The sequence below is a fragment of the Vigna unguiculata genome, chromosome 2 (genome assembly GCF_037176805.1).
Source record: "Vigna unguiculata cultivar grain cowpea cultivar isolate G323 ecotype 2 chromosome 2, ASM3717680v1, whole genome shotgun sequence".
NCBI lineage: Eukaryota > Viridiplantae > Streptophyta > Magnoliopsida > Fabales > Fabaceae > Vigna > Vigna unguiculata.
This window is the reverse complement of record NC_140793.1, coordinates 20,616,617-20,627,599: the sequence shown is the minus strand read 5'-3', so window position 1 is coordinate 20,627,599 and position 10,983 is coordinate 20,616,617. Positions and strand designations below refer to the sequence as shown.

The 10,983-nt window shown below is 41.5% G+C and overlaps 1 pseudogene; it reads right to left on the bottom strand.

The window, feature by feature from the left end:
• Nucleotides 1-7,580: 7,580 nt before the first annotated feature.
• Nucleotides 7,581-10,983, bottom strand: LOC146888418 (uncharacterized; annotated as a pseudogene).

Genomic DNA, 10,983 nt, shown 5'->3' with positions numbered 1-10,983 from the left:
TTATTGGACCCTTGGCTAAGGGTGTACCATTAAGAAGGGAATCACGAAAAATGCAAGGTACAAGAAGAAAAAACTGATCGGTAGAATATAATAACCTTTATTGATGAAAAAAAAATTGAAGAATTCGAGTGGGATTTTATCGCTATAATAGAGTTTTGCACTCTCCACGACTCCCCACAATTACTGAAAATGATGAGTTTCAAATACCAAATACTTTAAGACATTAATAACAACTTAGCAAAGTATGAGAGGGCGAAAGGTCAATCACAACTCAGTTTGTAAGCACCCGGATATAAAGCCATCATCTTCCAAGTAGAATATTCTAGGTTGGAAGGTTATTGTACATGTCATGTCGAGTCCCTCATTTACGTTCAATAAGTCGTATCTTTCCTTTGCTCAAACATCTTCTTTGTTATCCTTTGTCGCTTGGGTCTCTTGGTCCAATTGGTTTACCCGTCAAAGTCATTCTAACACTCAAGTTAGTGTTCGGTTAAGACAAAGTTCAATAAATGTGGTAGATACAAAAGTATTAAATGCCTTACCTACACCATATTTATAGGCCTCTTAATGGGCCTTTTACCTTAATAACAACCCAATTACCTCTTAATCTTGTGTACCACGATAATCGGATAATTAATTACCAAATTTGTATTTCTTTGCGATTGATTGACCCTGGGGCATAATATCAAGTGATATGCGGATATCCAAGCCGATCGGCATGACATGTACACTATGCATGGAAGTTTCTATAAAAAATTAGTAAATTACAGGATTGTTGCAATGTATGAGTGTACTGCTTGATTTTCTAGTTCTTTAATGGTATTTCTCATGTCTTCTTCGTCTGTTAGTATAAGACTTATTAAAATGCAGTGAGTTTCCATTCAACTAAAAGTGAAAGTGCTTGCTAGGTTAATTAAACAAATTGAAAAAATGAGTAAACATTTGAAGTATCATTGATGTGATCCCAACAAGACTTATGGCTTGAGCTAATGGCCTAGCCCATTTCTTTTATTTTGTTTATTTTTAATTAAATAAATGATTGTTTAAAATTGGGGTTTTTTTAAAATGCAGCCAAACAAAGCTACAAACATCTTCCAGCGTGACATATTGGTGGGCCAAGATTTATTCAAACAGCCATATGCCAATCCAATATCAGTGTGCATCATTTGTGGGTCGAGAAGCCCAAATGTCTTCAAAGCCAATTACACCAACATTTTCAGCAATGTCATAAATCTTTGTCACGTGAAGGAAGATTGTTCTTTGGGCCAAGAGTTAATGCGTCTACAAAAAGCCCAACGTGCACCACTAAAAGCTTGAACCAACACTCATTCAAGACATCACTCGTCCATTTTCTTTTCTTCCTTCAATTGGGTTCACGCAAGCTTTCTCTTTATTGGGCCGAGACTCCTACATCATCCAGCAACCCAATTGAAGATCGCTCCAAGTTTTTAGCTCTCGTCACTTGGTTATTCTGCTGAACCAATATCCACTCTTGTTTTCTCTTGGAGCATCGTTAGGGTTAAACACGTGATAGGGTTTTCTTTCTTCCAATCACGCGTTCCAGCTCTTAGCACCGTTAGGGTTCATGGCTCACCTTCCTTCTCACTTCACGACATCATTGTTGTTAGTTGTTTTCTTCTTTTGTTTTGCTTTCTCACGGTTGTCCTTCATCTATAAAAGGTGCAAATCATTTCATTGTAAGCTAGCTTAGATGAGTGATATGAGGTTTATCCAACATTTGTTAGCTCACCCTTCACCTTAGATGAGGATTTCTCCTCCTAGTGTTCCAACACCGTGAGTGTTGTGAATGTCAATGAGAGAACGAGAGTGAATCGTTCCATAATCGAGTCTTCCGCTGCATTTCTCGTTGATTCCACCGAACAATTGACACCCAGAGGTCGTTTCCAGTTGAATGGAGCAAGTTTCCTCCGATTAACGGTGTCGCCGGTCTCATCAATCATAATCACTAAAATGTCAATATTACCTCTCAAATACAAGATTTTATCTTTGAGTATTTGACTTGTAGAAGAAACTGTTAAATTAGTTTCTAGAAAGCTTGTGAGGAATTAAAGGATTAAGTTATTTCCTAATGAACACTCTCATATTATTTTTTTTTCTTTTGAATGAATAAAGGTTGTCATCGCTCCACACTCCAAGAAATAATAAATGATAGTTGAAAATTGAACTTTGACTAGGGTCCAAAGGCTAAATGTGGCCAACGAGCCTTCAGCCCATGAAGGAAGCATGATTCAAGATGGAGAAGGGTATATGATGGTAGGCTCCTCCTCTAAGTTATTTGACTTAAGCAAGTGGATGAGCCTAATGAGTAGTATGGTGCGCGAAAGATATGAATATGGTGGGATATTGGCTCAATTTTGGTGAACTTATGTGTATATGTGTTAAGACTTTGGCAAGTGTACCAAGTCGCGCAAGTAGTAACCGGTAAGACCGGGATATCGTTTCCCAAGAGACTCGTGTATACTAAATATTTGCGTAATTAGTGACTAATTTAAACTAATGAATAAATTCATAATTTGGGTTTTTGTATGAAATTAAATTTTGCATAAATAATTAAAATTGAACTTTGGAAGTTAAAGGCACTTAGTGAATGGAAAAGATTAGAAATGAAATGACTTGATATTGTCGGGGTTAGAATTCAACAACTATCCTCTCATGCAACTACAATTTAACATCCTCTTCATTAATATGCTAATGTCAACCCACAATTTTACTCAAACCCTAATTCCTTAATGGATTGAGCATAAATTTCCCTATTAAAAGTCAATTCCTTGAACTCTTAATAAGCAAATTTTGCTTTATGCACTAAGGTTTAAGACAACCAATGGGTCAAGCCCCATTCCTAGGTACAAGCTCCATTGAGTTTTCTTATTTCAAATCTAGGTTTCAAAAGATATTTCCACACCCAATGAACCAAAAATCATGCAATAGATGGCTAAATCAATGCAAGCATTAAGTGAAGAAACAAGAAGACTAGCAATTAATGAAAGAGTCATATATATAATCAAAACATTTGCATTTACACAAGAGTTTCGTGGCTACATCTAACCCCAACAAAAATGGGTTTAGCTCTCCATTGTCATGGAGAGCTCAAGCTTGCAAATGAAAGAGATGGAAGAGAAAGAGATACAAAGAGGAAGATGGATTTGTTCCCACAAGCCCTAGCACTCCTCCAAGCTCTCCAAATGTGTTCTTCATGCCTCCAAAATGCCAAAGATCCATTTCCCCTCGCGAAAACAGAAGAAAAAGAGCCAACTTGCCACATCAGCGAACACTGGCGCCTGGCGAAAGGGTCTCACCGCCAGGCGCAAGCCACCAAATAGGGGGCAAGTCTTCCCGCTACCGCCCGGCGGTGACCAAGTGCCGCCAAGCGGTGACCAACAGTGGCGCCTGGTTGGCGCTAGTCTGGCGCCTGGCGCTGACGGTGGCTGTCGCCTGGCGCTGCCTTTGTGTCGCTAGGCGCTTCCTGTTGACATTTTTTCACTTCACCCTGCTGTTCCGGGTTACTCATTTATCTAGGCTCTTGGAACAAAGCTTCCAATCTATAAAAAGGACACAAAAAATGGGGATTAGTGGTATATTTAGATCAATGTAACCCATAATGTATTTATTTACAAAAGTAAGGTAAAATTGAGGATTAAGTAGGTTAAAAGCTTTGGAAGAGATGATTTTGCTAATGAAATGTAGCTTAGATAATGGTAAAAATTAACATTATCAACTCCCCCAAACTTAAAACCTTGCTTGTCCTCAAGCAAAAAGGTAACTTGGCCTAAATGAACAACACAATTGCAATGATCTAGCAACTCCAGAAAAAAAATTTCAATTGTGCTTGCTCTTATTTGAAAGATTGTGTAGCACATGTGTTTCATTAGCAAGGCAAACTAAAGCTATGGTGTTCACAAACAAAAATTTCACAAGTGCATGCAAGAGTTTATAAGGGATCAACAATCATGGCAAAATGTTTCCTTAATCAATGGGAACCACTTCTCACAAGAACAGGTGTTTCACTCAAGCCCACAGGTGTATGGATATAAACAACATTCTCTCTACCATCACAATGTCACACAATTTAACTTTGCTTTTTGTTCAAAATGGCTAAAACTTTCACAAGCATGCTATCATCACAAGGTCTTTTATGGCTTGTATCGTGGCTAGGCTAAGAAGGAAATTTGGTTTTTCAGGATAACAAAAGTACCTTTAGCTAAGAGAGCAACTAATCAAATCATGAAAGTATTTTTCTCCCTTCTCTATTGAACCACTGAAACCAATTCCCAACTTGCTTGCACCAATTTTCTTTTCTTTCTTTTTTTTTTTTGAATTGAACCAAAAACTTTACAATTTTTCTCATGCTCCCTTATATCAACAATAATTCCCGCAAACTTGAACCATACTCATGACTAACAATCATTTGCTCTCTCAAGCTCAAAGTAAGGTAGTCAATATCTTCACTATGCTCAAGGTTCAAGGAATAAGGCTCAAAGAAGATTCAAAGGGTTTGCACAAGAAATCAACTTGAAAAGAATTGACTCAATTATGTAACAGGCAAAAAGAAAGATGGCCTTGATCATCTGTAGCATGCAAGTAAATGATTAGCAAATGAACTCAAGCAAAGTCAATTATGAGTCCACAGTGATAGCATTTACACAATTCAACTCTGGGGCACAACCTCTCACAGGGTATTTGGGTTCCACAATTGTCAACATATGCCAAAATCATTGATCACAATTAAACTCAAGCATCACTATATCAAAATGAGAATAACCACAAGCTCATGCTCACAAGCCAATTCAACATCATTTCATAACAAGCACAAAAGATGATCATGAAAATTACTAATTTAATGCAAAAGATTAGTTCACCACAACCAAGTTCCAAAGTTCTACACTATGCTAAAAAGTTCAATACTATCAAAAGAAAGTTAAAAAAAAAAAAACTGAAATCTAAAAGTGAATCACTCTCTCCAAGTGCTCAGGCGTCATCCTCGTCCTCTTCGTCTAGCTCTCATCCTCATCACCTGCAGCAGCTGAGGCTCCACCTCCCCCAGTAGTAGTGGCCTGGGCCCCAGGCCAAGCAATAGTGCCCGCAAAATCCTCAGCTGATGGGGTGTGCAGCTCGAGAATCTTTAGGGAGATACCCCTAAGCATGTCTGCATTGGCCATCCCAGTCGGTATAAGGCTTGCATCTGGGGTTCCAAGAGCTGAAGGTGATCGAGCTTGGCCTCCAAAGCCTGCAGCCGCATGTCAATGGTGGGGGCTGCCTCGAGCTCGGGCTTGGGCTCTCGCTCAGGTTGTGGCTGATGGCACCTCTTGGGTCTGGGAGCAACTGAACAGAACCTCTGAAAATATGAAAAGTCAAGGTCTTGCGTTGCTTTCTCCAACGGGGGTACCGAAATATCCACCCCTGCCAGGCTACAAAGATGGATGATGAGAGAGGGATGGCCAAGAGCGGCCTTGCCAGCGGCGTTAGCACACCGGTGGATCTCATTTGCAATAAACTGCCCTACATCCATCACCCGACCTGTCAGGATGGTGTACAGAATGGTGGTGCGTCCCTCCGTAAGATCAGACACATGGGAGCACGGGGTGATGTTGGCGTGCACAAATGCTGACCAGAAGCGGGCCAAGGGGTGAAGGGAACCTCTCTGAATCGTGCCCCTGTGAAATCCTTCACCCGCCAAGCAGAGTGCTTGGATTAGCTCTCCAGGCGCCACGCCCTCATCATCCAACACTGAAACTAGCACTCCACATCATCAGCCAGCTGGGTGCCCAAGAATTCATTGATCGTGTTCGCATCAAAGGGCACCCTTTTCCCCCGCACATAACTGAGAAAGGTGGGAGCTGCTGAGGTGGTAACCTTGGCATTAGCATAAAATTCTTTCACCAAGGTTACACTAAAAGTGCTAGGATAACTACCCAGCCTTTCCCAGCCACGCCTGATCAACTCCAGCTGAAATTCGTTGACCTCCCCGGGCTTGAGAATCACTTTCCTCTCTGCCACCAACTTTCGTTGCATGACCACTTGGAAGCAGTCCTCATTATCCTTTGTGAGGAAGTAGTGAGAGTAAATTCTCTCCTTTCGCTTTTGCTCTTTTGAAGGGTTGTCAACGGTGGTCTTCATTCTTTTAGGGTTGGAGGAGGATGCCATCTGCAAAATGAGCATTGGTACAAAGAGGCAATTTAAATTAGCATTGGAGTGAGAGATTCAATAAAAAAAGAGTTAATTGCATCTAAAGACTAATCTAGAACAACAAAATAAAGAGTCATTCATATCCAAAAACAAATGCAGCATTGGTGTCTCACAACCCAAGCAATAATCAGATGAAAACCAGAAAAAGAGGCAAAAAAACAGGGGCCACCGCCTGGCCCCTTCAAAACTGCCGCCAGGCGCCAGCTGATACAAGGGCTCTACAAGGCTTCGCCGCATGGCGGAAAAACAGGCCAAAATGGCCACCGCCAGGCGGTACAAAACTGGCAGCCATGGTTCTGTAGTAACAGCGAGGCACAGACACCAAGTAAACAACATCACAATGGCAGCCCATACAGCAAACACGAGTTTTTAAACACAAAACAACAGTGATAACGAGATTCAAAGCAAAGAAACACTAATCTAGTTAAACACAACTGAATTATTAAGTACACAACATCAAACACTCTAGAAACATGAGAAAAACACAAGAAGAAGAGATTACTTGAGTGTATGCAAGTGTGAGTGTTGCAAGAGGTGTTGGTTGGATGAGAGTGAAGAGTGGTTGGTGCGTGGAAAGGGACAAAGTAGCTGCGCCTGGCGGGAGTAAAGAGACTGAGTGTGAGTAAGAGAATGGGAAGGAATTGACTTTGAGAGAAATTGGGAAATTAGAGAGTGAGATTGAGAGTTAGGGTTTTGAGAGGGGTGAGGAATGAGAGTGAGGCGCCAGGCGGGAGTAAGGATTAGGGTTTGAAGAGATGGGAAAAATGGGCCAGCCAGAAACAGATTTAAAAAGCCCAAACGCACTGAACACCAATACCGCCTGGCGGCTCGTGACCTACCGCCAGGCGGTATACCAGTAAAATGCCACTGGACCTCTTTTTCTGGTATGGCGCCAGGCGGGCGCTAGGGAGCCGCCAGGCGGCTGGGTTCTGCAGTGCTTCCAGGGGTCAATTTTTTAGATGGCGCCTGGCGGGATGGAGTGAACCGCCAGGCGATTACTGCAGTCTTGGAATTTTTTTTGTGTTTTTGGCTATTGATTAGGTTGGTTTTGACTCAATTGTGCTCCCACCAACCTTTCACTCTTGCACACATACTTTTTCAAGCTTTCCAACTTCAAACCAAGCACATGCTATCCCATCCTATAATTAACTATGCATGACAACAATCAAAGTTATGCTACCACATGTTCACATATGCAAATTTAACACAAAGTTCAACATCTCAACAACACAACAATCATACTAACAAAATTCACACATGCATACAAACATCATACTCAATTGAAAACGAAAATTAAAAACCAAAATGAGTTTAGAGCGCTGGGTTGCCTCCCAGGAAGCGCTTGTTTAACGTCACGAGCCTGACGGGTAAGATGCTTAAGCTTCACTGAGGTGCATGATGGTGGTCATCCTTAAAACTTCACCACCCAAATAAGGCTTGAGCCTTTGGCCATTCACTACCCAACTCCTTTGTGAGGAAGGGTCTTCAATTTCAATTGCCCCGTAAGCTTTCACCTCTTTGATGGTAAATGGGCCTGACCACTTGGATTTCAACTTCCCTGGGAATAATTTGAATCTTGAGTTCAACAGAAGCACTTGTTGACCGGGTTTGAAATCTCTTTTCACCAACTTCCTATCATGATAGGCCTTCACTTTCTCTTTATAGCTTTTGGATGACTCATAAGCATTGAGTCGCATCTCTCCCAACTCATGGAGTTGTAGCTTCCTCTTCTCCCCTGACAAGGATGGATCAAAATTCAAGAACTTCATGGCCCAATAGACCTTGTGCTCCAACTCCACCGGAAGATGACAAGCCTTCCCATATACCAATTGGAATGGAGTCAACCTAATTGGAGTCTTGAATGCAGTCCTGTAGGCCCACAGAGCATCGTCTAACTTGATAGACCAATCCTTTCTTGAGGGAGAAGTTGTCTTCTCAAGGATCCTCTTAATTTCTCTATTTGACACCTCTGCTTGTCCATTTGACTGAGGATGGTAGGGAGAGGCAACTCTGTGTCTGACATTGTAGTTCTCCAAGACTTTCTTCAACTGAGCGTTGTAAAAGTGAGAACCTCCATCACTTATCAAGACTCTTGGGACACCAAATCTGGAGAATATGTTCTTTTTGAGAAACTTGATGACTGTCTTAGCATCATTTGTGGGTGTGGCAATAGCTTCCACCCATTTGCTGAAATAGTCCACAACCAACAAGATATACTCCTTAGAAAATGAGGGAGGCAAGGGGCCAATGAAATCAATACCCCAGCAGTCGAACACTTCCACCTCTAGTATGTTCTGCAAAGGCATTTCATTCCTTTTTGAGATACTCCCTGTTCTTTGGCACTTGTCACAGTGTTTCACATGTGCATGAGAATCCTTGAAAATGCTCGGCCAATAGAACCCAGATTGTAGAACCTTTGTAGCTGTTCTTTCTCCACTGTAGTGTCCTTCATAGGGTGAATTATGGCAGTGCCACAAGATATCTCTTGCCTCCTCTTCAGACACACATCTCCTTAACAGATTGTTTGCCCCAATCTTGAAAAGGTGAGGATCATCCCATACATAGTATTTTGCTTCCCTGAACAACTTCTGTTGCTGATGCCAACTCATATCCTCAGGAACAACTTGAGCAACCTTAAAGTTTTCCATTTCTGCAAACCAAGGTCTATTAGACACTAGAAGCAGCTTTTCATCAAGGAATTCTTCTAACACTTCCTTCTCCAGTGTGGTCACCTCTTCATTCACTAGTCTTGACAGATGGTCTGCCACTTGATTTTCACAACACTTTTTGTCTTTAATCTCAAGATCAAATTCCTGCAACAACAAAATCCACCTAATGAGTCTAGGTTTAGAATCAGGTTTAGTAAGCAAGTATTTGATTGCAGCATGATCAGTGTAAACCACTACTCCAGAACCAATGAGATAAGAATGAAATTTTTCCAAGGCATACACTATTGCTAGTAACTCCTTTTCAATAGTTGCATATTTCACTTGATGTTCATTAAGGACTTTACTAGCATAGTGTATGGAATGAAAAATTTTATTTTTTCTTTGCCCCAAAACCGCCCTAACCGCATAATCACTTGCATCACACATAAGTTCAAAATCAAGTTCCCAATTAGGTGCAATGATTATGGGTGCGGAGACTAGGCTGGTTTTCAAAAGATTGAAAGCATTTAAACATTCAGCATCAAAATTAAAGGAAATATCCTTGTTGAGCAAGTTGCTCAATGGCTTGGCTATCTTGGAGAAATCCTTGATGAAGCGTCGGTAGAAACCCGCATGTCCAAGAAAGCTCCGGATTCCCTTCACATTTGTTGGTGGTGGGAGTTTCTCAATGACATCCACCTTTGCTTTGTCCACTTCAATGCCCTTGGAAGATATTTTGTGGCCCAAGACAATCCCTTCAATCACCATGAAATGGCATTTCTCCCAATTGAGAATGAGATTAATTTCAACACATCTCTTGAGCACAACTTCCAAATTTGCCAAGCAAAGATCTAATGAACTTCCAAACACCGAGAAGTCATCCATGAAGACCTCTATGCACTTCTCCACAAGGTCGGAGAAAATAGCCAACATGCATCGTTGAAACGTGGCCGGTGCATTGCAAAGCCCAAATGGCATCTTTCTATAAGCATAGATACCAAAAGGGCAAGTGAAAGCGGTCTTCTCTTGGTCTTTAGGGTCCACCACAATCTGGTTGTAACCAGAATAGCCATCCAAAAAGCAATAGAAAGCTTGACCCACCAATCTCTCTAACATTTGATCCATGAAAGGAAGAGGGAAGTGATCCTTCCTTGTGGCCTTGTTCAACTTTCTGTAGTCTATGCATATCCTCCAGCCGGTCACGGTTCGGGTGGGTATCAACTCATTCTTGTCATTGCGAACCACTGTCATGCCGCCCTTCTTGGGAACCACTTGCACTGGACTCCCCATGCACTATCAGAAATTGGGTAGATAATTCCAGCATCTAGGAGTTTCAAAACCTCCTTTCTCACCTCCTCCTTCATCACAGGATTTAACCTTCTCTGAGGTTGTGCCACTGGCTTGAAATCCTCCTCCATGAAGATTCTATGCATGTAGTAGGAGGGACTGATTCCCTTCAGATCAGATATAGACCAACCAATGGCTCTTGAGTTGACTTTTAACACCTCAATCAACTTTTCTTCTTCTAAGGGTGATAAGGAGTTACTGATGATCACAGGTTTGTTGCTACCCCCTTCAAGAAACACATACTTCAAATGTTGGGGTAACATCTTCAACTCCACTTTTGGCTTTGTGACTTCATTCTCACCCTTCAAATCTTCCATCTTCGCCTCATGAGGAGGGATTTCCTTCAAAGCATCAAGATTGGCTAAGCACTCATCAATCTATTTCTCCTCCTCATCATTGAGAGTCTCAAATGCATCAATTAGAGCTTTCTCGAGAGGGGATGAGGCGTGTAGATCTTTCTTGGAGCTCATGAGCACTTCATCAAGCATATTAACTCTGAAGCATCCTCCAATATCTTTTGGGTGAGACATGGCTTCAAAGACATTGAAGTTCACTTCTTCATCTTGAACTCTCATTGTGAGTTTGCCATCATCAACATCAATTAGCACTCTTGCAGTCTTCATAAATGGCCTCCCCAATATGAGAGGAACTTCAACATCCTCTTCCATCTCCATTATAACAAAGTCCACTGGGAATAGGAACTTGTCAACTTTAACCAGCACATCCTCCACTACTGTCATTCGTGAGGGTATTTGATTGACTTATCCGCCAGTTGCAATGTCAT